At 43.0% G+C, this 26,897-nt stretch overlaps 1 protein-coding gene across 1 annotated transcript in view; it reads left to right on the top strand.

The window, feature by feature from the left end:
- The first annotated feature begins 7,714 nt into the window (after nt 1-7,714).
- The window catches only part of HS3ST1 (heparan sulfate (glucosamine) 3-O-sulfotransferase 1), a 32,634-nt gene continuing 13,451 nt past the window's right edge, over nt 7,715-26,897 (top strand). The window contains exon 1 of the mRNA XM_008573201.1: nt 7,715-7,756. The gene's annotated coding sequence lies outside the window, so the exon portion shown is untranslated. The remainder of the gene's footprint in view (nt 7,757-26,897) is intronic.

Raw genomic sequence — 26,897 nt, 5'->3', positions numbered from 1 at the left:
CTTTTGCTGGGTGCTGCATTTCCAAAACAGCTTTTATATTTAAAGGCTGATTATATGGGAGGAGAGAAAAGCAATTACACCAAGAACTGAGCTTTTAAGCCTAGGGTGTTCTTTTGTCAATTAGTGTATTCAGTGCAATTATAACAATATCATGAATATTGGTTTTAAATACTTTATGGATAGTCAAATCCCTAGAAAGTAAGCATATTTTGAAGGCATGAAGAAGACTCAGCATTTTTCTCCTTCATGTGAAGAAATAACATAAAATACGCTGAAGTCCTCCTTATAGTTTTATGAAGTGCGTGCATGCAGATAAGAAAGGAAGGGGAGAATTGTATCATGAGACAGGAAAAGAGCATGGAAGAAATGGACTTTGACCTGCTTCTAAATCCAGCACTGCTAGTTGCATGCTGGTACATGCAACCTTCAAGAAGTTACTTAACTTTTCTATGTTTGCATATAAAATGTAGATAAAAGGACAATAAACTTAAATCTCTAGCATACAGCTATCCCATAACATCATAATTTTTATTTACTTCTATATATTTCTCCCCTGTTTCGTATGTTATCTAATGGATTTTCCTAACTTTGTACAAGAGCGCCATTTGTAGAGTAGTTTACAGAACTTAGTTCATAATAAATATTATTACAAATATATTAAGATATGCTAATTTGATCATTTTAAATAGCAAATGCTATTTTTTTTTCATTTGAGAGTAGTTGTTGAGCTTCAAAGCATTTTCTATAAAATACTTAAATACAGAGTATTTTCTATAAAATACTTAAATACAGAGTATTTTCTATAAAATACTTATTACTACTACAAAAGTGAAAAATATATATACTAGCTCTCATAAGTGTTACTATAAACCCTTTCATAAGAAAAGTAGTGCGAAAGTCTGTGGAAAGAGAACTCTAGCATCTTTCAAGAGACTTCATGTGGCTTTGGCTCTGTCTTAAATCTGGAATCAAAACCAGGCTTAGAAGGGAGAAAGCAGCACTGTCAGTTTTCAAATACAATAGGGCCACACTCTAGAGGATTTCGGGACTTCAGTGGAGACTCCAAGAGAGGAGAAAACTACTAGAAGTATCATGTACTGCTGGAAGCTGAGAGCTCAGTGTAAGATGTAAGGGTTTGAGAGTCACAGACCAACACTCCTTCCACTTTCTTAGTATACAGAGAACTAGGAGCTCATGGGAATTATCAGATTAAACTGTAATTTTTCTGTTCATGCATATCTGTGAGCTCCTTCAACTAAGAGATTGAATTTCATTCTTCATAAATCTCCACCCATGTACCTAACACAGGGGCTGCTATGTAGGAGGTATCCAGTAAATGTTGATTCAACTGAACTAATGGAGCTGCAGGGAGAAAAAAAAAAAAGCTCTTTCTTTTTTTCCCCCTGAAAAGTGTGAGCCTCCTAATATCTTTGAATAAGGCCTAAAAATGAAAATCATCAAGACGTCCACATCAAAGGATCAGTCAGATTTGGTTACAGCAAACCTAAAATCAAAGAAACTGCCACAATTTTCCATTGCCCTGAAGGCATTCCAGCACTCAGCAGGTTCTAATCATTTGAACAAGGGGACCCCTGCAAGCCTGCAATATTGTAATTTTTGTAGCATGATGTGCGTAACTTGGAGCGAAGTTTGACACAGGATCAAAAATAAGAGCAATATGTTGTCTATAGTTGTTTATCCAACATGACAAATGGACTACAAGCTATTTGTACAAAATTGTATTTAGCATACATACTTTACCCTAATTAACTAAGCAATCATTTTCTGCAGTATTATCAATCTACACAGGGCCAAACTCTCCATTAGAAGTTATAAGCACCTTGGTCCTCGGAGGTTTGAGGCCCTCTTAAAAATGTTTGAATTTCTTTTTAAATTAAAAGGGAAAAAAAGAATTTTTAGGTTAAAGAAAATATTTATTTTATTTTCTATTATAACATAGTTGATTGTACATGCCTGTGGAGTACAGCATTAAATATCAATACCTTGTGCAATATGTGATGCTCAAATCATGATAATTAGTCTATTTAACAGTATACAATATAATTGTCTTTCATGGCTCTTGATGAATTCCTTCCTTATCCTCTTAATCCTCCCCCATTCCCACTTCTGCAACTTCAGTAATTTTCTCTTCTTTTGAAGGTTCAACATATTATTGTGCTTGTTTTATCTTTCTTTCTCCTTTTTTAAAAAAAATTATTTGTTAATCTTTTAGCTCCCACTTATGAGTGAGGAGGTGGCATTTCTCTTTCTGTGCCTGGCTTATTTCACTTAACGTAATTTTCTCTAAGTTCATCCATGTTGCTGCATATGGCAGTATTTCATTTTTTTTTATTTATGACATAGTATTCAACTGTGTAAATATACCACATATTCCTCATCCAGTCGTCCAGTGATGGACATTTAGGTTGGCTCCAATTCTTGGCTATTGTAAATCTAGCTGCAATAAACACGGGAGTGCAGGGATCCCTTCTACATGATGGTTTCCATACCTAGCAGTAGAAAATGAATAAATAAATACATACATAAGAATAACATATTCATCTTTGCATCAGTGCAGTCATAAAATAGAATTTTAATGTGTGTGTGCATGAGTGTGTGTGTGTTGAAAGGGGTCCACAAAGGCAAAAGTCATAAAAGTCATAGCTCAGCCCTGTGTCCACACATACCACACATCTAGAGTAAATCTAGTGTCATAAAGGGGATAAAAATCCCATAATCCATTAACCATAGATGGACGGATTGGTTTCACATACAGATAGATAAAGTTGGGAGTTGGGACAGGCTGGTGAGGAGGCATGTGTTGATGGGCTGAGCTGGAAAGAACCACAATCCTCCATGTTTTGTGGAAGTGACCCTCATTTCCTTGCTCACTAGCAGACTGCTCTAGCTAATTAGCAAATCAAAAGAAACAGAAACAATTCTAGACCTCAGCACAATCAGATTAGTGGAGTTATTTGAGGACACCATTTTCACACAGTGTAATCACGCTCTCTTTGTTTTTGTCAAAGGAGTGAAAATTATCTTCCAAACCCAATGCACTCCCCTCTATCCAACCAGCTCTATTTTCCATCTGCTCTCATCAGTTTTACAGATGATCTTTTTCTGTGAAGACATGAATGCACAATGTGCAATTAAACAATACCCATCAAGCTTCCCATACAACAAGGACCCTTCAAAAATACATTTGACTTTTAAGGTGATACAGCAGTAAGAGCCATTAGCGCACCATCTAAATCAGGACTTGGAAAGTTTATTAAAATTGGATTTTTAAGCTGATCTCAATTTCTTCTGCTTATAAAGAATCTCATTGGACTTCTTAATATTCATGCTGTTAACCTGAAAGATTCAAACACCATTATGGAAGGAGAAGCTCATATAAAGCAGCCCAATAGACAAGGGTTACAGATAAAATCCCACTGAGTCCAGGCGGGCAGTGAGTGTGGATCCTGGACATCGTCACAAGAAGCAAGCTCTCTCTTTTCTTTCTCTCTTCCCACCTTCCCTTCTTCTGACCTCTCCTCTTCTATCCCATATTTGAGGGAAAGAGAATGACCATAAACAACAATAGCAAACATAAGCAAATTATCTAATGACAAAGAGCACTGAAGGCGCCTAGTTTTCAGTGGAAGGATGCCTTCCCTGGATAAATCACTTCCTCCTCTGGGACTCTAATGAACCCGCTCAATTATAAAATGAGGAAGCCTGGACTAATCATCCCTAAGATGTGTTAAGAGCATACACGTTGGAGTCAGACAAGACCTAGGATGTGAATATCAGTCTTACCACTTATTATAGTATGTGGCGTTGAACAAATCGTTTAACTTTCTAAGTCTCAGGTTCCCCATTTGTAAAATGGGGGAAATTCTAGTTTCTATTTAAGAAAGTTGGTATAAGAACAAATGTGCAGCTCATGTAATTCATTCTGCACAGGAGTTGGCAAATGAACCTTGGACACACCTTGGCTGGTATTATTACTAATTATTGACCAAACTCATAGGTCACTTGCTTCTGTTTCCATTTCATTACTTGAGCCATTATCTTCTATAGAACACGATTTACAACTTAACTGATGTCAGTGAGTTTCTGTAAATGTGGGCTGTCAGTGTTAGCCTTGTTTCTATTTGAGATAAGATTTTTATACTTGCTTAGGACAGTGGAAATGTCTTAACTTTCCCTCTGTCTTGCAGTACCTGGCATAGTATTGAATACATACTAGGTACACATAAAACCTCTGATATCTTAGAATATTAGCAGTGCAGAGATCACCTACTAATACCATCTCATTTTCCAGTTGATGTCACTGAGTAAGAGAGTTTTGGGCCAAAAATCTAGGAGTGATAGCTGCTTTTCCATTTTTCTATCACCTTGTCTCCTAGGGCCTCCTTTCTTATACTTACAACTTTGAAATGAAAACATGTCTGATCTAAATCATGACTCCTTGCAGGAAGTTCAATAGACAAACTATTTTTTCTTTTCTTTTCTTTTTTTAGAGCATAGTATGTTGTAAACACCATCAAGTATCTGTGGAGAGATAGGTCACAGTCCCCAAACTCAAGGCACATGTAACCTGATAGGCAAGACATATCCCTAAACAGATTGTATTTTCAATATAATGTTTGTGTTGTTACAGCAAAGCTAAGCTCTGTTACTATGTGAGAACTTGGATGAGAACCCTAACTCATGACCAGAAGATTTCAGAGAAGGCTATCTAGGAGAGGTGGCAAATGCCTGGGCAGAGACATATAGCTAAATAAGAACAAAATAGCCAGTTGATACTTTTATTTTTCTGAACATAAGATAACTAATAATTAATCAATGAATGATTACTAATGTTTTTTAAAAAAATGTGAGAAACTAAAATGCCAGTCCTTAAATTCTTCTTAATTGCCAGATGAAATCATTTCCTAAAAATGTAAGCTTCTAACAGAGACTCAGGACTGGGATCTGGTGTTCTAGTTTCTTTTAAGGTCTTGCAGTGGACCACTAAGTAGGTCAGTTAACCTGCCTGTGGTTTCCAGGGTGCAAATGGAATCACTGCTCACCCTCGTTTTGTCTCACAAATGAGTTATTAAATTCAGGTTATGAGAACCAAAGCACTTTGGATTCTGGAGAAGAAGTAATCATACCAATATAGGGTATCAAAACTGCTCCCTGATTTGAGGAACTCCTGATCTGCACTGTGCTTGGCTGCTGGTAGAAGCTTAAATATACCAGTAATTGACAGGACTTTATCTTCGACTTCAGTCTGACCCACACGGCCTCCTACATGATTTTACACAGCTTCATAGAATGGGGGAGAAAAGCATTTCTTTTAAACCCAGTGCAAGTTTAAATGGTAAGGCTTTTTAAAATGGGGCTTTAAAGTGACTTTTTAAAATTCATATTTTACACAAAAATCAACTCAAAATGGATAAAAGACATAACTGTAAGACCTGAAACCATAAAACTCCTAGAAAAGAAAATAAGGGAAAAGGTCCTTGACCTGGCCTTGGCAATGACTTTTGGATATCACACCAAAAGCTCAGGCTACAAAATCAAAAATAAATAAATGGGACTACATCCAACTAAAAAGCTTCTGCACAGCAAAGGAATCAACAGAATGAAAAGGCAACCTATGGACTGCGAAGAAAAATGTTTTCAACTCATATATGATAAAGGGTTAATATCTGAAATTTATAAAGAACACTTATAACTCAATAACAGAAAAAGAAACAACCCAATTAAAAAATGGGCAAAGAACCGTAACAGACATTCTTCCAAAGGAGACATAAAAATGGCCAACAGGTAAATGAAAAGGTGTGTGACATCACAATTATAAAGCAAATGCAAATTAAAACTACTATGAAATACCTCCTCAAAATGGTTATTATCAAAAGGGCAAGAGATAATAAATGTTGGCGAGGCTGTGGTGAAAAAGGAACACCAGCACACTGTTGGTGAGAAAGTAGATTGGTGTGGTCATTACGGAAAATAGTATGGAGGTTCCTAAAGAAATTAAAAATAGAATTACTATATAGCCCAGCAATTTCTCTTCTGAGTATATGTATGTATGTGTGTGTGTGTGTGTGTGTGTGTGTATATATATATATATATATATATATATATGTATGTATGTATATATATATATCCAAAGGAGACAAAATCACCACCAAGTAAAGACATCTGCACTCCCATGTTCATTGCAGCATTATTCACAATAGCAAAGATATGGAAACCACCTAAGTGTCTGTCAACAAATGGATAAAGAAAATGTGGCATTATATACAGTGGAATATTATTCAGCTTTAAAGAGGAGGTCCTACCATATCCCACAACATGGATAGGCCTAGAGGACATTATGCTAAGTGAAATAAGCCAGACAAAGAAATAAAAATTTTGCATAAAATCACTTATGTGTAGAGTAGTAATTTTAAAAAGAGCTCAAATACATAGAGCTAGAAATTGAAACAGTGGTTACCATGGGGTGGGGGGTGGAAAAAGGACACAGAAGAGCAGATATCTAGAATGAACAAGTCCAGAGATCTAATGTACAACATGAGGACAAAAGTTAATAAAATTGTATCGTATTAGGAACTTTTGTTAGATAAGTAAATTTTAGCTGTTCTTGTTACAAAAATGTAACTACGTAAGATGATAGACATGTTAATCTGCTTCACTATAGTAACCATTGCGTGTGTGTATGTGTGTGTGTATATATATATATATATATATCTGTATATATATATATATATATCTGTATATATATATATATATATATATATATCTGTATATATATATATATATATATATCTGTATGTATCTATATGTACCCTAAAAACATCATGATATAAACCTCAAATCAACACAATAAAATTTATTTTTAAAAACTTTGGATTTTTTACTTAAAATAGGCATGCCAACATTAGTCTGTCTCAAAGTAGTCAGGGTGATTAAAACTCCTAAAAGCTTATTTTCCAAAAGCAGGGCTAGGTCTTGGCCTCCCAGACACTTCTGTCTTTATCCTATGGCCAGAGAATACTGGTCATTGTTTTGCCTTCTAAAAAGGCTGAGGGTAACCTTCACATGAGTTAAGGGTTCAATTTCCTATAGCAAACTTCTCTTAGATGGAACAATCTTTTTCACTTAAACAAAGAATGAAATATTTTTAAAATGTAAATAACAATTTGAATCCTTTCAAATATTTATCTCCCAATATTTAAGATATAAAAGATTTATTGGAATCTCATCTAAAGGAAGTTACTTTGATGTGCGTTTGGCTCCCCGCCCCGCCCCCGCCCCACCTTTGCTGACCCACCTTTAAGGACAACTTGCTTTGGGGCTCAGGTGAGCAGGCAACCCAGTTTCTCCAAGGCGCTTCCCACCCTACGCCCCTCGAAATCTGAAGTCTTAAATCTGAAATGGAACTACTGGATGCGTCGCACAAAACTACCCAACTTCCGAACAGGGGGCGGGGGCGGGGAGACCCTGCTTGGTTTCAGAGCTGACGTTTGCAGCCCTAGCGCTCCAGCCTAAGCAGAGCGGGACTCTCCGCGCTCGCCTGGTGAATTGGCGTCCGCTCCCGGACGCGAAACCAAAGGACAGGCGTGTTCAATGGCGACCCGGCGCGCTCGGAAGCCGGCTCCTTGCGCGGATCCCGGCCCGGGCTGCCGCTCGCCTCCCAGTCCGGCTGCAGAGCGCGTTGGAGAGGACGGCTGTCCCTGCTTCCCGGGCACTGCAAGGAGCCCCAGCGCCTGAGGTGAGTCACCTGCCGGGAAGGAAACAGGCAGTGCGGACGCACGTGGGAGAAGTGCAGGTCCCTGGGACCGTGCCGAGCTGGGGAGTGGGGGAAGAGGTGTGATCGGGGCTCGGACCAAGCAGGAGTGAGCAGGACACAGGACGTCCCAAGTCTGCAGCCACCGCGCATTCACCCCATCCACGCGCTGCACCCTCCCGGCCGTGCTGGTCCCTCCCTTTGCCTTGAAACCCGAGGTGCGGCCGCGCCGGCTGGGCGGTGTCGCTGAGGCCGGGTGCGGGGCTGAGGCTCGCGGAGCCGCCGGGCGCAGGGAGGTGCGCCGGGCACAGCGGGCCTGACTCGGGGCCGCAGCGGAGCGCGCCGGGCAGCAGTGGGCGCTCGCGATCCTTCTCTGCCCAACGCACTCTCCCTCAGGGCCTGGCCTCCTCCGTCTCCTCCTCCTGCTCCTGCTCCTCCTCCTCCTGCTCCTCCCCTCCTCGGGATTGAGCACCAAAACGCCCGCCTGCAAGGTCCTCGGCGCGCTGGCAGCCACTAGCCGCTGCCACCGCCGGGTCTCAGTGGGTATCTGCGTCCTTTTCTCGCCCGCCCGCCCCGGGGCGTCCCCAAGCTCTCTCCACCCGCCGCGGGTGCGGCGATGCCCATGGCCCAGCTGGAGAGCCGATTTAGGGCGCCGGACCTGCTGCACGGCGGCACCGCTCAGGTGAGTGCGGTGCGCTCGGGGCACGGGCCGCCAGGCTGGGGAGCGGCACCGCGGGCGGCCGCCAGGGTGCCTTCTCTTGGCGTCCGGGACTTCGTGCAAGTGAGCGGCGCTGGGTTAGTCGGGGCTGGAGCAGGTGGAGTGGATGTAGGGGGAACAAGGAAGGAGAGACCCAGGGTTTTCCCATCCTCCTCCCCTCCTGTCCTAGCACCTCAGCTCGGAAAGTCCCGAGGGACTGGTCTATAAGGACAGGGACCTGGGTTTCTGCCTGTTTATGGACTGGAGTTTCCTCCCCTAGCAGAGTCGGGAGGTTCGCCCCTGCCCTGCGCTACGTGCCCGCAGCTTCTCACTAGGACCCTGTGGGGCAGCGGGAGCGAAGCGCTCAGCGGAGCCCGGGTACCACCAGGGGCCGGGAATGGGCGCGGGGACACTGTTAGCAAAAGTCACTCGGCCGACGGAGCCTCTGGGCTGGGGTAGCCTGGGTCTGGTTCACCTTTGCATTCGGATGGGGTAGGGAGCGGATGGGGCATCTCCCAAGGGGCGGCGGGGCTTGCAAGCAGGAGAGTGAGGCGACATCCCTGACAGTAAGTAGCCTCCCTTTCGGAATCAGGAATGCAGCTCCTGATTTTCCAGATTACTTTTTACTTTATTTGTTTGTTTGTTTGTTTGTTTGTTTATTCCGCCTCGGGCACCACCGGTAGTGGCGGCGCATGGGGTTAGGAGTGGCGGGGCGCGAACCCGCGGCGGAGCGTGGAGCTCCCTGCTCCGAAAGAGGGACTTACTCGCGGAGCCTGAGCTCTCCAGCCAGGCGAGGGACCGTGCGCTGCTCCCAGGAAGCGGAGGGCCGGCCTCGGCGGCTGCACTTGGAGCACAGGCAGATGACGGGATGGAGAAGCGGGAGCCAGAGCCGGGGTGCGGGCGCGGGGGGTGTGATGCGCTGGGCTCCGAAGTTGCATGTGTGGGCGCTGTCGGTATTCCATCTCAGCTGCCATCTCCCCTTGTCCGCTGCGAGGGCATCCGCGCCTCCTCGCACACCCAGGGCCCAGTCTTGGGCCAGGGGTTGCATCTCTCCCTCTCCGCCTTCCTCCCTTTGCAGAACCAGTCGCATCCCTGCCTTGCCTCGCGCGAGTCTCGCTCGCTCCTCCCCTTCCCCCAGCGTTATCCCGGGTTATTTTTACCTACAACTTGTGCCAAGATGCTTTTGGGGGGGGATTCTGGGGACGCGACTCCAAATCCAGTGTCTTTGGGCTGCGCTGCCAGAAGCAGTCTCCTGCTAGTGGGGAGCAGCCCCAGGGAGTGCTGGGGAGAGTGGCCAAAGGACTAAAGACGGAGTGCGTCCGCGCCTCCTCCCGCAGCCAGAGCTCTCGGAGCGAAACCGGCCACCGTGGCTCAGCTGCGCCTCCCGCCACTCGCCCAGGGAGCTGGTCCCCAGACGAGTCAGTCCCTACGCGCCTGGGTCCTGGGTGTGTGGCCAGGTGTTGTGGCTGCAGTCTGTGCTCTCGCATGAACCTTCTGACCCACCATATGTTCTTGCTTTGCAGTCAGATCTCACTTTATTTTGCTGAAGTGCAAAAATGCAATCACCAGCTTCCACACACGGGTTAATTCCAGAAATTACATTCTAAAAAAAAAAAAAAAAAAAAAAGGAGGGAGAGATAACCCCATGTACCTCCTCTCTGCATTTCTAAAGCACTTCCTTTGGCGTTCTGAATTATTCTTGTTTTTGCTTTTCTGATAACATTGGGTGCAATTAGAATAAGCCTGGCCTACTGAAATTCCAGATGAATGCTTCAACTCCAAGTCCCCTTTACCCTTTTCTTTATATGCCCGGTGCTTGGATCCTTCTCACCCCCCCCCCCCCCCCCCCCCCCCCCCCCCCCCCCCCCACCCCCAAAAAACCCCTATTTTTTTTTTTTTTTTTATAATTTTAAAAAAAAAAGGCCCTCCACCACCCCCCTTCCCTAGGATTCCAGAAATAACATTGAAATGGACCTTTGTGTTACATAAGGTTTTCTCCAGCGTTAGGCAGAAAAAGATCAGCTTCTAAAGAAGCCTTTCTGGGCTTCAGTTAGTCCATCTAACTCTTTTGACTTTGACGGGGATGGACACTTCATGACTAAGCACTCTAAAGTCAAAGCAGTTACTTCCAGCAGCAGCATAGCGTGAGGATCCCTTAGTGAGGTGCACTAGGCTCTGATGCTGGGCTGGGATCCACTGAGAAGCTGCTGGATATACAATGCACTGTAGCTTTAAGATGGGAGATTTTTATTAGGGGAAACTGGTGAAAGAGTGGTACCTTGAACTTATAAATGGGAGTCTGGAAAAGTTATGGGCTTTTTACTCTCCCTTGGTATGCCTGGTATATGAGGCCTCAAGTCCCCCAACCTAAAGCAGTGCCTTGCTCACTGTAGTCAGTCAGAAACCCTAGTTAAAGGGAAGAGGTTTTGCTTTACTACTCTACAGTATAGTTGGGGCTTGTGTTTTTGTTGTCAATAAGAAGAAATTCTGCTGAAAAAGTCCTGGGAGCTCTCTGAAGGCAAAAGCCATGTGGGAGCTTTTCTTGCCTTGAATTACAATATGATGGTGAGGAGAGAAAGGCTCTAGGAAGAGGGACTGTCTAGTGTAAATTGCTTGTAGGGTGCACGCCACCTTTCTGAGACCACAACATCTACCTTCCCCTAGGTGGCACATACCCATCCTGAGGACCAAACCATGCTCTCTGTAGCAAGGCTAGAGTTTGGAAAGAGGGACAGTAATGTCTGGATGTTCTGATGGAACCGAGGCTATACGCGAAGTCAGTGCTCAGACACCAGTTAGAGGGCCTGTGTGGAAGCCGGAGTCCCTGTGTGAGAGACAGTTGTAGCTGGAGAGTAGCAACTTCCTAGCTGCTCTGTGGGAAATGCAGGAACTTTCCAGCCATTACAGAAGGCAGTGACTTTCTAGTTGGTTTTGGAAAAGGCTGGGGTTGTTCCCCATCAGTTTGGTGTTATTGGCTTCCCTCAACCTGGCTACATGACCTAGTGCTTTCTCTTGAGGCTGCCTTTTTTTGAAAAGGCAAGGAGAGAAAGTGCTAGGTGGATTTGAAGCCAACTTCCTACCCCATGATCTTAGGTAAATGACTCTTTTCTCTGTGTGCCTCAAATTTTCTTCTGCAAAATAGAGATTGAAGGATTATTGTGAGAAAGTGAGAAAATATACTGTATATGAAAAGCATTTTGGTAATTATAAAACACTCATAGAATTGTACAGGGTTGTTTAAATTTAATTGTAGTTTGGGTATGTCTGTGTGAATGATGTATGCTAAACATTAAATTAGAAGAGGATTTCACATAACTAGCCAGTTTCTCTTTGTGATCACCACCTGAATTCTACCAGCATCGAGCCTATTGCTTCTCAGAATTATTAGTTTGTTTTCAGGATCAGAGTTAACTTTCAGAGGGTTTTTTTGTTTGTTTGTTTGTTTGTTTGTTTTGTTTTTTAAACTTCATGCATGCTATATGTCTTAAGAAAATCTGTTTGGAGGAAGGCCCCTGGTACTGATGAACCAGAAAGAAGAAAGTCACAGATGAGTGAATCAGTCGGGGAAGTGAAACATAACCGGTTTCAGGAGATGACTTGCATCTCCCTTGTCTAAATCTGTCATCAGCATAAAGCATTGGCTCCCTATTGCATTCTAGGATTCAGAATTTGTCCCCAGAACCTAGCTCAGTGCCTGGCACTCAGTAGATGTTCAATATATATGCTTGGAAGAAGTGAATGAATGATTGAACTGAATTTTCACAGCAACCCTGAAGAACAGATGGCATCATTTCTATTTTTAAAAATTTGGAATCTGCAGATCAGAGAATTTAATTAATTTTCTGAAGGTACAAAGGATTCCAGATTGGAATTCAGGTCTGTCTGTTCTCAATTCACTCTGCTGTACTGCATGTAGTGTCCTCTTCCTCCATCGACACTTAAAATTCTGCAAGCGGTTGGAAGGTACTCAACAACCAAACACTTTCTTATGTAGGGGGCACCACCATCCCCTCATAGACGGACTTTTTGGTGGCAGGTGGCCTATATCTCCAAGCCCTGAACTAGGGCTCAGTTGAATGATCCCATGTGGGGCCTGGAATCGTAAGTGACTAGCTAAAGGACACAGGGACAGTAAATGTTTACTTACCACCTTGGGTTCATGGGTCAAGTGGCGTCAGCAGTAGCATGGATGTCCCAGGGTGTGGTCCCAACAGTATCGTTCCCATAGCACCATGTTGCCGTGATCTCTAGTACCCAAGTTCCCTTTATTTCTTCTCAGTTTCCAATCCTGGCTTTCTCACCAATTCCTAGATGCAACCATAGTCTTCAAGCAAGTTCCTCTTCTCTGTGAGTTAGTCAGAATTGTAACCAGCCGAGGCACAGCGTCTTGCTGTTCATCTTCAGGCCTGCCTCTGGCATGAGGCATCTCAGCTTCCTCTATCCATGGGGAATTAAGTCTGTAGCTTTTCCAGGCCGTTAGAATAATATTTACTGGGCCATGGTTTGCCAGTAGTGATGTGCTACCACCAGAGGTCTAGAAAAATGAATACATTATTCTTCCAAGGAATAGCCTGAACATAATGGAAATAGAACCCAGTGAGCATCTTTTTTTTTTTTTTTCCTTGCTTTCTTTCTCCTATTATGTGCTTTTTGGCAGTTTTCCAGCAGGGGTTGCAAACTTAAATGCCTTCAACAGCCAGGCAGGTGACAGCCTAAGTGGAACAGGCCTTGGGGTCCTGCCTGGATAAGGGGGGAGCTGTAACTCAGATCCAGCACAGAGGCTGCAGGTGGGACTTCAGGCCTGGTCTTGTCAGATCTGATTTTCTTTTCAAAACAGACTGTAATTTCACAATATTATGTGGAATCTACTGACCTTTGATTGCCAGCAGCTAATTCAATATTTCTAAATATACCATGTGGGCCAAACAAATCACTACTGTATGTAAGCCTCATATCTGTCCCACCAGCCTCCAATGTATTGCCTCCAGTTTCCAGGGATGGAAGGGAAATTTGGTTGGAATATGAGATTCGGAAGAATCAGTTACACAGAATATTCAGTCAAGAGTGTACGGGGTAGTGTAGACAGTGTTCTAGTTAGTTACCATTTACATTTATGGAGTGTTTGTTTTAATTCTTTTTTTTTTTTTGAGATTCCCATGTCTCTTATTGGGACATGGCTCCCTCTCCATGTCTCAGTAAGCAGCTACAGTGATCACATTTACCCCTTTAACACATGTTTATTGAGTTCCAGCCATGTATCAAGTATTGTTCTGCTCTCTGGTGACACAGCAGGGAGTAAAACAGATAGAAATCCTCGCCCTTGTGCTCATCTTCTAGTGGAGGAGACAGACAAAGAGCAAGCTAGATAAGCAAATCTCTCCTAGTTAGATAGTGGTGTGCTAAGGATAAAAAATTAAACCAGGGGAAGGTGAGAAGAAATGTCACGATACTTGGGGTGGAGGTGGGCGACCTTAGGCAGATAGCCAGGGAGATGGCAATTCAGTCTCTGGCTCAACATAATCAAAGTCAAGTTTCATTGTCTGACATAAAAGATTTTTCAGCATGGGAGACTGGATTCTTTTTTTTTTGTCTTTTGTCTTTTTCCGTGTCCGGCAACGGATCACAACCCTCAGTGTTGCCCCCGTACCGGACCGGGGACCGGCAACGGGATTGCAACCCTCGGTGTTGCCCCCACGCCTCGCTCAGCCAGTGAGCGGGAACCGGTCTGTATGTGGGATCCGAACCCTCGGGCGGGAGCGCTGCCGCGCTTCCCAAGCGGCACACTATCCAGTGCGCCACCGGGCCGGCCCTTGATTGTACCCTGGGAATTGTGATTGTGGGCTAATCGCTGATATTGGGCTATAGTTTCAATTTTAATGAAATGGTTGAGCACATTTATTGAGTGTCCACCATGTGCCAGGTATGGCGTTAACTGTTAGAGTACATTGATAAACAACACCAATCAAGGGACAGTCGTCAAGGAAACTTTAGATCAGCATGAAAGACATTATTTCATGACCACATGTGATTAGATAACTAAGATGATTGAGAATTGTGGTGAGGATGTCTTAACTGTTGGGTTTTGGTGCTCAGAACTCTGACATTCAGCAGCTTTTTAATTGAGCATCACATATGTGCCAAGAACAGTTTAGATCTGTGCTTCTCAACCTGCTTTATGCCTGGATCCCGTCATCGGTGGAGGTTTTTTTTTTTTTGAAGCTTTAATTACTTTATCTGGCAATGACATTTTTTATCATTACAAAATTTCATTTTGTATTATGAAAACAAAGTATTTTAAAAATGTGTTCCATGTGACCTTGGAGCCTCAGATACACCTTCTCCCAAATCTGCCCCAGCCTTTGCTATTAACTGTTGTTGTCAGGGCAGTTGTGCAAGAGATTAAGAAATAGTTCTTGGTCTTGACGAGCTTACAGTTTAGTTTGGTAGTCAGATAAATTAGCAAGTTTTTCCATAAAAAGTGATACATGCATACCTGAGTCATTAGGTAGACCATCCCAAGAATACTCCCCTGTCAGCATCCTCTTTTTTTCTTTCCTAGCAAGAAATTCCTCAGTAACATAATTGTGCAGCAAGTATGTTTATCTGGAGTATCCTGTTTCTTGATTGGCTCACTGGCTTACTGGCTCTCACTCCCCCCCAGAATAAGTGCTTCATACAAGCAGGACCAGGAGGTGTATGTTTTCTCTGGTTTCTAAAACAGTATGTCTGGTTCCAAGTAGTTGTTCAGAAAAGAAACAGGCAGCATTTCTGTCTTGGAGCATTAAAAAAGGCTTTATAAGGGAAGAAATATTTTAAAAAAGAGAGAGATGCATGGAAAGAAAAGCCAATGAACAGTGATAAAACATAGTTGAGATATATATGGCCTCTAACTCTTGTGGAGAACTCATTTGTGCATTTTAGGGATACCCAGTGCGGTCAACCAGCTGAATAACTAGCACGTTAGCACAGACCCTCTGCTGAATGGAAGCTGGCAGTGGAAAAGCATTCTGGCATGAAAGAAAATAGTAACGATAATTCCTTACTTTCACATAGTGCGATAATACCCACAGTATCCTTTATCTCCTGTACCCAGCTCTGCGAGGGTCGCGAAAAAGCTCTTAGCATCTTCATTTTATCTTTAAGGAAACTGAGGTCTGGAAGTGAAGCAACTTTTCTTACATTCTCAGAGTGAAGGCAGCAGATGCTGGATCCATGGCCATGATCCTCTACCTGTGATGAGCTGATGGCTCAAGGTGGAGACTTGTTAAATCTGGGCAGGACTGGGTAGCCCACATTTCCTAGAAGTGAAGAAATACTTTTAGATTTAAAGCATTTGAGTCTCCTTATATCCATCAAGAACTTCCATTTCAACCCTTCACATCCTGCCAAAGAATTTCCCCTAGAATTTCTGCAGACTAGGTACACATACAAGCTGCAGTGGGTCGTTTCATGTAAATGTGTTCACTCTTCAGTTTAGGAGAGTAAATCAAAGACTTGTATCAGCAGTTCAACTACAGTGGGAGAAAGGTGATTGCGAATGCAGCTGAAATGAAAAGTCTTGCTCGCCTGGCTGTGCTCAGAAAAATAAATACTTGAGTGGTAGCAGGTGACAGTGTGCTGGGAGCCTCCTCTGGAAAACTGGTTTGCAATTTATTTAAATTACTTCTCAAACCAGATTTTTCTCAGCATCCTGGTGGGAAGGAAAGGCAATGTATTTGTTACAGATTTCTGGGATTAGATTTGGGAGTTTTTTCTTGTGGTAGAAAGAACATGGCTTAGGAAGTCACATCTGATAGTATTTCTGACGTGATCCTTATCTTACTGGTTGTGTCACCCTGAGAAGTAGACAATTTTTCTGGGCCTTAGTTTTTCTCAATATTCTAATGAGGACTAAAGGAGATCGCCGATATAAACCACCTGACATGATGCTCAGTAAAAGCTATCTCCTTGTGTAGAATTGCCAAATTTAGCAAATAAAAACACAGGACACCCCGTTCAATTTGAATTTCAGATAAACAATAATAATTTTTTAGTATAGGTATATCCCAGATACTAAATACTGAGAAATTATTCATTGTTTAGCTGAAATTCAGATTGAACTGGACATCCTGTATTTTATTAAATAGTGCTATTCTTCTGATAACAGTTCTGAAAGATAACTTTTCTGAAAGTTCTAGGACCAGGGGAAGTTAGAGAAAGGAGATTTCTGTCATCTGGAAGGTAAAATGACTTAGCCGTGGTATGGTCCTAGGTGAAAGAAAAGGCTTGTTTTCCTTGGTAAGCTAAGCAAATAACAGAACAGTCAAAGCAAGTCAAGAGTATTTGTTTGCTAAAAGGAACAAAAGAAAGTGTAGACCAAAACATGTCTCTTGTGTGCATTTAAGAAGTAAGCCCAGTTCTCACCCAGGCTATGAAGGTATGAGCCAGGTTACTCTCAACACCCTTCAGGAAGAAGGTATTTCAACCCCACGAGGCCACCAGTGTAGTATTTAGTACACTAAGACAGCACCTGATTAAATATCAATATTGCTCCAACCTCATCCCTGTAGGTCTGGAATTAGAAAGGCAAGGCTCACACAAGAGTTCCACTGAGCACACTGAAGGGAAACTTTGTGCTTTGAAACTCACACCTGAAATTTTTCCTGCACAAAATGAATCCAAAGCTAATAAAACTGTTAGCATTTCAGTCTCGCTCCTCCCAAATAGATTACCTCAGGCTATAAATTGAGCTCAAGATCTCCCCTAAGACTGCTGGAGTATGTTATTCCGAGGACGACCATGAAAATGTTGTATTTCCATTTCAGGTAGTAATCTGGTAGGGAACTAAATTAACAAGAATTTTGTTGTTGCATGTGGACTTTCCAAAGCAGAGTTTTATGTTTTCTTTAAGAGTGAGGTATTGCTCATGCTGAAATAACCAATTTCTGTTGTATATAATACTAATAACTCCTCATTTAAACTGAGCTGCTTACCAATGGTGGAACGGCATCATGGTTAGCCAGAAGGCTTAACCAGCCAAAGAGATCTGGGTAGAATCCATTTTGATCCTTCTGAACTATGTCATAGGAGGTGAGTCATCTTACATCTCTAAGCCTCAGTCTCTACATCTCCAAAATAGGCATAATTAAAATTATAGCAGAGGGTCATTTCATGTGCATTACATCAAATAATCTATGTCAAGCATTTACACAATGCCTGGCTCATGGTCAGCTTTAAAAGGGGGGAAATATATATATGTATATGTGTGTGTATGTATATATATATATACATATATACATATACATACATATATACATATATACACACATATATTTAATATATGTATATACACACACACACACACATATTTTACATATATATATAAAATAAGAAAAGAAAGCAAGGAATGCCTCTGGATTGCAAACTCAATGTCATGTCACAGAGACTGTGAACTAAATCTCATATGTCATATTTGTAGGAGAGTGTCTCAGCCTTTTGCCCTTTGTATCCTTAGTCTTAATTTATAGAATTCAAACAAATCATATTATTGATTTTTCAGGCCAGCAGATTAGAAGCAGCAATGTAGAAAACGTATGGGAGGGTTAGTAAAGGGAAGACACAGAGAAAGTACAGGGAGAGAAAAAGAAGGAGGGAAATAAGGAGGGAGAGATGGCAGGCGAGAGGAGAAAAGAGAGAAGATAAGAGAAGACAAGGGAGCAGAAAGCAAGAGAGCGTAGAAAAACAATTAAGAGCAGACAATTTTGTGATATTTTGTGACAGTCCAGTCTTCAGCAGCCCCTGATTAAATTCTGATGCTGTCATTTAGGCGAATGCTACTCCCTTCTCCCTGTTCCAAGGATTCTCAGGACCCCAGCATGTGTCCCATGATCTTGAGGGAAAGGCTCACAGACTGTAACGGTCAAACTGGAAAGAATATGGAATATGATATAAGCAGTGAATTTTGTGCATTTCTCCCTGTTCTGTGAAAACATAAAGTCACAGATTAAAACTGAAGACAAGAAACCGAGTGCCATCTTGTGGAGGGACTGACCACCGTGCCCTTTGTGGTTCTCTTACTGTGTGGGGTTTTTGTTTAGTTTTGTTTTCAATTTCTATGAGTTAAACTTCAGCTCTTATCAAAGAGAGTTTCAGGTCGATATATCTTCTGTCCCAATTCCTTCCTGTAATATGGTTTGCACAGGGCATGCTGGCCTCTCTCCTACACCCAGTCTACATGCACCAGGTGAACTGGTTATTTCTGGGATGAAGGATCCATCCTCATCGGTCACTCTGTGAGGCAGGATCATACCTGGGGCTAGAGCTCGTTCCTCAAGCAGTTTGGAGCTCACAGTGACTCTAGGCACAAGAAAATGTCCCCTGATGTAAAAGGGAGTGAATTATTTGACATATTTGGCTTTGGGGAAATGATTTTGCTTCTTTGAATCTTGATTGCCTTACCTGTAAAATGGGTTTATACTTCCTCATGGACTTTTGCTGTGAAAATCACATCTTATAATGTATGCAGAAACAGGGCATTTAATAGTAATTATTAGTTTTTCTTGCTGGTAAGCCTGATATTGATTGAAAAGCAGATTAAGAATGTCATCATGGATCTAGCTGCTTACTGCCTTCCAGTGCACCTCCTTCTTCTGGCTGATTCTCCCCTCCAGGTGGTGAGAGGGCCACAGAGTCTCCAAGCAGCTGGTCTGATGCTTGTGCTCCTAAGTAGGAAGAGAGCAAGGTTGGAGCCTCTCTTTTCTTAATCAGGGAGGGAAATCTCTCTCAAAAGCCTCCAGAAGATTTTCCCTGTAGGTCTCATTAGCCAAAAAGTAGATCACATGCCCATAGGTAAAAAAAATAAATAAATAAAAATAAAAAAAAATACAGAGTATGAAACTGAGGCACAAAGACATTTGAAACAATAAAAGAAGAAAAATACTCAAATATGGTAACCCCGAATTGATTCCTCTTGCCTCTGAGCTACTATTATTACACTTACGTTTGTATATTGCAATTGATGATTGATCTTGCTCAGCTTCATAACTTCTTTTTTATTGCTGTCTTCAGCTGAAACACAAATCGTGTATCCTTCTGGCTTCCTCTTTTTTTCTCCTCAGCTCTGTAACTTTACAACCATTTGCAATCTGCAATATTTCTCTATGTTAATCACTCCTGCTGACCTGAGCAATCTTTGCAAAACACCAATATGATCAGGTCTCTGCCCTCTCCCCTGGTGCAAAATGTTCCATAGACTGCCGTTATTTACAGTGTTGGCGATTAAGTGCAGCACTCTCAGACGCAGGAAGAAATCTCGTCCCTGCCACATCTCTTCACTGCAGTTTCACTGTAGGCAAGTTAATAATCTCTCTAAACCTCAAATATTCATTCATGATTTTTAATTATGTACTTTTCATATGCTTATTCATTTAATGTTTAATCTGTTCCAGCGGATTAAATTGTAGGATAGGGACTTTGTCTAGAGACCCCAAACCTGGATCAAACCTGAAACAATGCATGGCAGACAGGTCACATGCAAGAAATAGTCACTGAATGAAAACAAAACAAAACAAAAAACCAGAATCTAATACCCTCCATTTCATAGAGTTGTCCGGATTAAATGTAATAATGCATAGGATGATAATTTTAATGATAATGAGTTGAATTTAAGTATTTAATGCACATGGTGGGTGCCCAACAGCTGGCCCTTCTTTTGCTGGTTTGTTTTTTATAATAAAAGCAGTGATGAAATTCCACAGCATAGCACTCACATTCTAATCTTTTACGCCTCACCCTTCTATATGTTTTCCGCTCTACACACCTCATAATCGGACCACAGGGCTGTCCATTGTTCCCCCAGAAGATTCAGGAATATGGACATTGCCACCCTTTGCACATGCTGTTTCCTGCGCCTGGAACCTTTCCACCCTCTCCGTTCCTCATCAGGTCCAGACTGTGTCATTCTTCAGCATCTGTCAGGATGCTGTCCCAATTCACCACCTCCCCATTCCATAGTAAGTCATCATATGTGTGGCAGTCCTAGCTGAGGTCCAGCATGGCCATGTGAAAGGGACAGGATCTGATGAGGGTCTCTGGCCTGCTGCTGAAAGTGCCAGTTCAGGCTTTATGTGTGTCCCCTTCCTCTCCAGCCTAGTGACTTGCACTACTGAAGACAGTAGCTGCTCTGTCTGGCTGGCTGTGTGAGGTTTGAGTGAGCAGAGTCCTGCCAACGACCCACATGGTGCAAGCAACCAGAGGAAGGAGGCGCTGAGATGTGGGTGTTGCTGTCAGCCAAGCCTAGTGTGTCCTGAGCGAGGCAGCAACTCCTCAGTCATCCTAGAGTGTTCCTTATTGCACAGGTGACGTTGTTATAATTGCTTGTTGACTTGGCTGCATCCCTCAGGAAACAGCTCCCAGAGAGCAGGACAAAACACTTCTCATGCTATGCCATACCGCACATGTCCAGTCCAAGGTATGAGTCCATGCTCGCCAGATGAAATATGGATTGGTCGTGTGAGAGGGGATATGAGAAAGGCCTCAGCCATGGTAGCTGGGAAGTGAAAGTACCATTACTATAAATAGAACTAGAAAGTAACATTATAATAAATATCAGTCTTTGAGGGGAGTCTGATCTTTCAGTTCAGATTTCCTGAGTTCAGAGGGCAGCTGGCCTTTGTCACCTCATAAGGAATTAAAGTGACCCAAGAAAATGGCCTCTGGATAAGGTCAGTGCCACCTGTGCTCCGTCCTTTCCCAATCTGTCTCATCACAGTCCTTATGAGCTTCAGCCTTTCCCCCACCTTTAAGGCACCTGTCCTGGGGACATCTTTACACTTTCAGTCTTACAGCTGGCACCCGATCCTGCCTGCTTCTGATCCCCAGCCATGGCTTTCTTGCCACACAAGTTCCAGGAAAAGCAGCAGAAGGGCTGTGGGTTGGCATCAGGCCATTTGTAGGATTTTGGTTGCGTAGGCCACCAGGCCCTGCTGATTTAAGCAAACCCATGTGTTTAAGATTGTCATCACCTGCCACCTTTTCTTACTGAACGGTTTGATTCTCTGCTAAAGGTGGCATATTATCTTAGAATAGTTGTCCTTTAAAAATGCTAGATTAAGGGCCGGCCCGGTGGCGCACTGCTACAGTGTGCCGCTTGGGAAGCGCTGCGGCGCTCCTGCCGAGGGTTCGGATCCCACATACAGACCGGTTCCCGCTCACCGGCTGAGCGAGGTGCGGGAGCAACACCGAGGGTTGCGATCCCGTTGCCGGTCCCGGTCCGGTACGGGGGCGACACTGAGGGGTGCGATCCGTTGCTGGACACGAAAAAAAATAAAATGCTAGATTAAGGGCCGGCCCGGTGGCGCACTGCTACAGTGTGCCGCTTGGGAAGCGCTGCGGCGCTCCTGCCGAGGGTTCGGATCCCACATACAGACCGGTTCCCGCTCACCGGCTGAGCGAGGTGCGGGAGCAACACCGAGGGTTGCGATCCCGTTGCCGGTCCCGGTCCGGTACGGGGGCGACACTGAGGGTTGCGATCCGTTGCTGGACACGAAAAAAAATAAAATGCTAGATTAACAGCTTCTTTATGCTTTTTATTCTGCTTTTTCTTTGTCATCTGTCCCTCTCTGCATAGCGGTTAATATGGCACCATTTTTGCGCTTTCTCTGAAGTGTGTTTTCTTCTCATCAGTTTCCGGAATGTTGCCTTTCGTGACTTATGACAGGACTCATTGTTATGAAATGTACATTATTACCATCACTGTCCTTTCATTTTTCTTTTCAAGCTAATATCATCAAGCTGTATCACTTGAGTGAATACCATTGAGGTTACGGAAGAGACATGATTGTAGCAACTTAAAGGAGGCCGGGAAGAGAGTCTGAGATATGCTTTATGGGGAAGACACCTGAGAAATGTTCTGTCTGGTGAAGACAAAACAGAGCTCAACACTTTTAACTGAATTCCGGTATAAATAGGGAGATACGAATAGAGAGGGAAATGGAGTGGTGTGCCAGCTGGGCTGGCCTGTGTTTTAAACTATATCTAATTTAATCCCCATAGCCAGCCACGAGGACAGGCAGTGTTCCCTTTCTTCAGATGGGGAAACTGAGACCTACAGAGGAAAGTAGCTTCTCCAAGGGCCCATGACCAAAGCAAGATTTAAACCCAGTTTCTTTGACTTCTTCACACTGCTCCAATTATTCCTCCACTTGTATCTCCTTATCTATATAGTTCAGCCTGGAATCCAGTTAGAAGTGTTGGTCTATGTTTTGTCTTCACCAGACAGAACATTTATAAGGTATCTTTTCCATAAAATATATCCCAAAGTTTCTTCCTGGCCTCCTTTAATTTGCTAAAACCACATCTATCCCATCTCCTTCATCTCCTTGGATCAGAAGTGTTTGTTTCCTTATCCATTTTTCTCCTTGCACAGTGGACTCCTCAGGGTGGGGTCCCATCTCCTTTCTGTATTCCTGGGCAATGCCTGACAGAGTCTGCACATAGGAGGCCTAGCTACCTGTGCCCTGAGCAAATTACGTATATTCCTGGGCAGTGTCTGAGTTTGCTAATTTTACAGTGTGGGGAGAGGAGGGAGGATAATCTACTTAAGAAGAAATCTCCTTAGAATCCAATTTGGGGACTTACAGAATTAAAAGTCTCTCCCTATAGATTTAAGCATTTGAAGAAAAACTATGGAAAGCCAATTCAGAGATAGCAGCACAGAATCAAAAGCCTCATATAATGTGAACCATCATTCTTTGGCCAAACCTACTCATTTTCCATGGCATGTTGGACACTAATGAATCTGCTGTTTTAGTTTTGGTACCAATCTGCAATACAAAGCCGGGCCTGAGTGTTCACACCAGCTTTTTGGGGAAGTACCTATGATTGTTAAAGTAGAAAGCAGTGTGTCTGATGGACGAGATAAAGCTGATCTGTAGTCAGTTTTATCCTCTAGACACCTCTGAAAACTCATTCCCATGGGAGCATCATATGGGCTGAAAACTTGTAGGACCTCGAGGCATGTGCTAGCTTTGTTAATGCATGGATGGCCATGCGAGAGTGGCAGGAGGTTGTAAGAGCTGAGTTCATCACCAGAGTGATCACACACACACATGTGCACACAGACATTATGCACCAGGTCCCTCTCGGCAGGAGCTGGAACTGAGCACATGAGAGAACCTTTCTAAGGTCCTGTCAAAGCCACTGATCACCATGGAAGAAAGAGCGTTGTGGAATAGCCCACCTCCAGCAGACGCCTGCTTGTCCTTCTCCCACTCCCCAGTGCCTTTGCTTTTCCTTCATGTTCAATTCAGAGTTAGACAAATAAATGAAGTTAAGAGAAGACAACTCATTTAACACCATTTTTTCTTTGATTTTGTAGCACAAAACAAACTATGTCTAAATGTGACTCTGTTACAGTTCTCATCTCATAACACATTAATAAGACCAAAATAGTTTTCCTGTGTGATGTATGTATAGTCATTATTCTGTTATCTGTAAATCTCTGTGCCCTGCTGGCGAGCAGCCTGTCATTAGCTCGCTCACAGTCGTGACACTAACGTAATCACAACTTTTTCTTTTTTTTCTTTTGTCACCTCCCTTCATTCTCCCCTTTCCACACCTTACACTCTGCATGGACATGACTTGCTTGAGGGAAGGGACAGAGTGGATGTCAACTTTGTCTCCAGTTCCCTATTGCCTGACACACAGCATGTCTATTTAGGTCTTGACTCTGAGCTGTGTATACTCTGGGCAGGTTGATAATTTGGTGTTCTCATATCCTGATATTCTTCAGAGGTTGCTTCACTACTTACTGAGAGAGAGGCTGTATGTTGCTGTGACGAGAACCAAGAAGCTGGACCCCTGTGACAGCTCTCAGTCCTCCTCTGTTCCTAAGCAATTCCACTCATACCCACTCACTTACAAACTTCACTGAAGCAAGCAAAAGCCCCAGAGTCAACCACCTCCGCCCAGCCTAGAAGGTCAGTAAGCTGGCCCTTTAGAGTTAAGAGCAGGGAAATCTTATCCCACCCCATGCACCATCCCTTTGCCCTTGCCTCAAGCTTTAGGTCTTCTTCTAATGATATTTTATTATAACTGAGAAACTTTTTTATATCATGCTTATCTTAGTCAATTTTGGCTGCAATAACAAAGTAGCATAGACTGGGTGTCTTATAAATAACAGACATTTATATCTCACAGTTCTGGAGGCTGGAAGTCTGCGGTTCTGGTGAGGTCCCTCTTCGTGGGTGCTGATGGCCGACTTCTTGTCATATCCTCATGTATTAGTTCGTTTGTGTTGCTGTAACAGAAATACCTGTGACTGGGTAATTTATAAAGAGCAGAGGTTTATTTGGCTTACAATTCTGGTACAGCTGCATCTGGTGCAGGCCTCAGGCTGCTTCTACTCATGGCGGAAACAGGCCATGAGGGGTACAAGCAGATCACATGGTGAGAGGAAGTTAGAGAGGAGGGGGGGAGATGCCAGGGTCTTTTAAACAACCAGCTCTCACAGGAACTAATCGAGCAAGAACTCACTCATTAATCCCCCCACCTAGGGAGAGTATTATTCCATTCAAGAAGGATCTGCCCCCATGGCTCAAACAGCTTCCAGCACTGCCACATTGGGGATCAGATTTCCACATGAGTTTTGGTGGGGACAACACATCCAAACTCTATCACTTCACATGGTAGAGAGTGAGCTGACTCTCTGGCCTCTTCTTATAAGGGCACTAATCCCATTCATGAGAGCTTCACTCTCATGACGTGATTACCTCCAAGGCCCCAGTTCCAACACCATTGCAATGAGGATTACATTTTAACATATAAATTTTGGAGAGACACAATCATTCATCCCAAACAGTGTAACATTTTTTTTTCTCCATCTTGTTTTGTTCCAATAATGACTGAGGTCTATGGGTCAAGTGTGTCTCCCAAAGGTCATATAATGGAAACTTAATCCCCACCATCACAGTGTTAAGAGGGTGGGAAATCCTATTATGGTAATTGAAAGGTGGGATCTTAAAGAGGTGATTAGATTGTGAGGACTGTGTCCTCCTGTATGGATTGATCCATTCATGGAATAATCGGTGTGGTTCTGATAGCTTTAAAAGGAGAGCAAGTGAGAATCTTAGCTCTCTCTTGCTTAGCCATTTCTCTATGTGATACCCTATGTTGCTATAGAGTCACCACCAGGACAAAACCCTTAACGTGTGTGTTCCCTGGACTTTGGATTTCCCATTCTCTGAAACTATAAGAAATAAATTTTATTTCTTCATAAATTACCCAGTTACAGGTATTTTGTTATAAGCAACAGAAATGGACTAATACAGTAAGCATACTTCATAGATTGTTCCCTAGTCTAACTGATCCACCTCTTAATCAATTAAGGTCCTAGGTTCAATTAATATCCATTGAATGAGCACTAAATATGATGTGAATGGAGCAAGTGTGGTTTGAGAGACCGTACTGAAGGCGATAGTCTTTTACCCCACTTGAGGCAGTGTTATTCCCCCACCTCCTTACAAAGACCTCAGCAGCTTAGACATTCAGCATATGTTGCTACCTTTAACCTATGAAATGTTAGATTGATGCTGGAACAAGTGACAGAACTTTGTGGTTAACTTTTAACAGTAATCATTTTGTTTGTTATTTTGAATAATGATATTTTGCTATGACAGACAAGGAAGCTTCTTACTTCTCTAAAGCCTTCTAAAGTTTTAGATGGATATTAAAATATCTTAGAATTTATGATCCAGTAATTTTCCTTTGTAAACAAGGCTCTGAGCATTTCTGTGTCTTACTCAAGGTCACATGGAAGCAAGAGCAGAACTGGAGACTGGACCCCAGCTCCTGACTCCCAGCTAGGCACCCTGTTCACTCAAGTGCAATGGTCCCTTCTAGCAAAGAAGACTTTGTGGAGATGCATTTTATGTGCCTGTAACTGTCTGTGTTAGTGGTATGGATACTTGAGTAGGACCTTTATCAGCTGCCACAATGGAAGACAAAAGTCTGACAGTGACAAGAGCTGAGGGTTTTCTATATGCCTGGGCCACTATTTACCACTTCATGGAGTAATATCTCTTTTAACCCTCACGACAATCCTATGAATTTGGTACTGTTACCATCCCAGTTCAGATGAGAAAATGAGGCACACAGAGGTGGCGTGGTTTGCTCTTGGTCACACAGAGGGAATGTGGGGTTAAGCTGGGATTCAAACCCACCCTTAGCCACCAGCCTCCCCACTCTGAGCTTCTGTAATTCATCTTAATGATCCCTGAATTCCCCCACCCATTACGCTTGCTTGTTTCAAATACTTCATTTAAGTAATAATGCTTAATATGTTAAGAGAATAAAATATAAGCCACTTTGCATCAACATTTGAAAGAATAAATGACCAGGCCCATCATGATTTAACTGTATGCATACCATTGTACTTAATCTGAAGATACAGAA

The sequence above is a fragment of the Galeopterus variegatus genome, unplaced genomic scaffold (assembly GCF_000696425.1).
Source record: "Galeopterus variegatus unplaced genomic scaffold, G_variegatus-3.0.2 Scaffold51, whole genome shotgun sequence".
NCBI classification, from domain to species: domain Eukaryota; kingdom Metazoa; phylum Chordata; class Mammalia; order Dermoptera; family Cynocephalidae; genus Galeopterus; species Galeopterus variegatus.
This window is presented reverse-complemented; position numbering and strand designations above follow the sequence as displayed.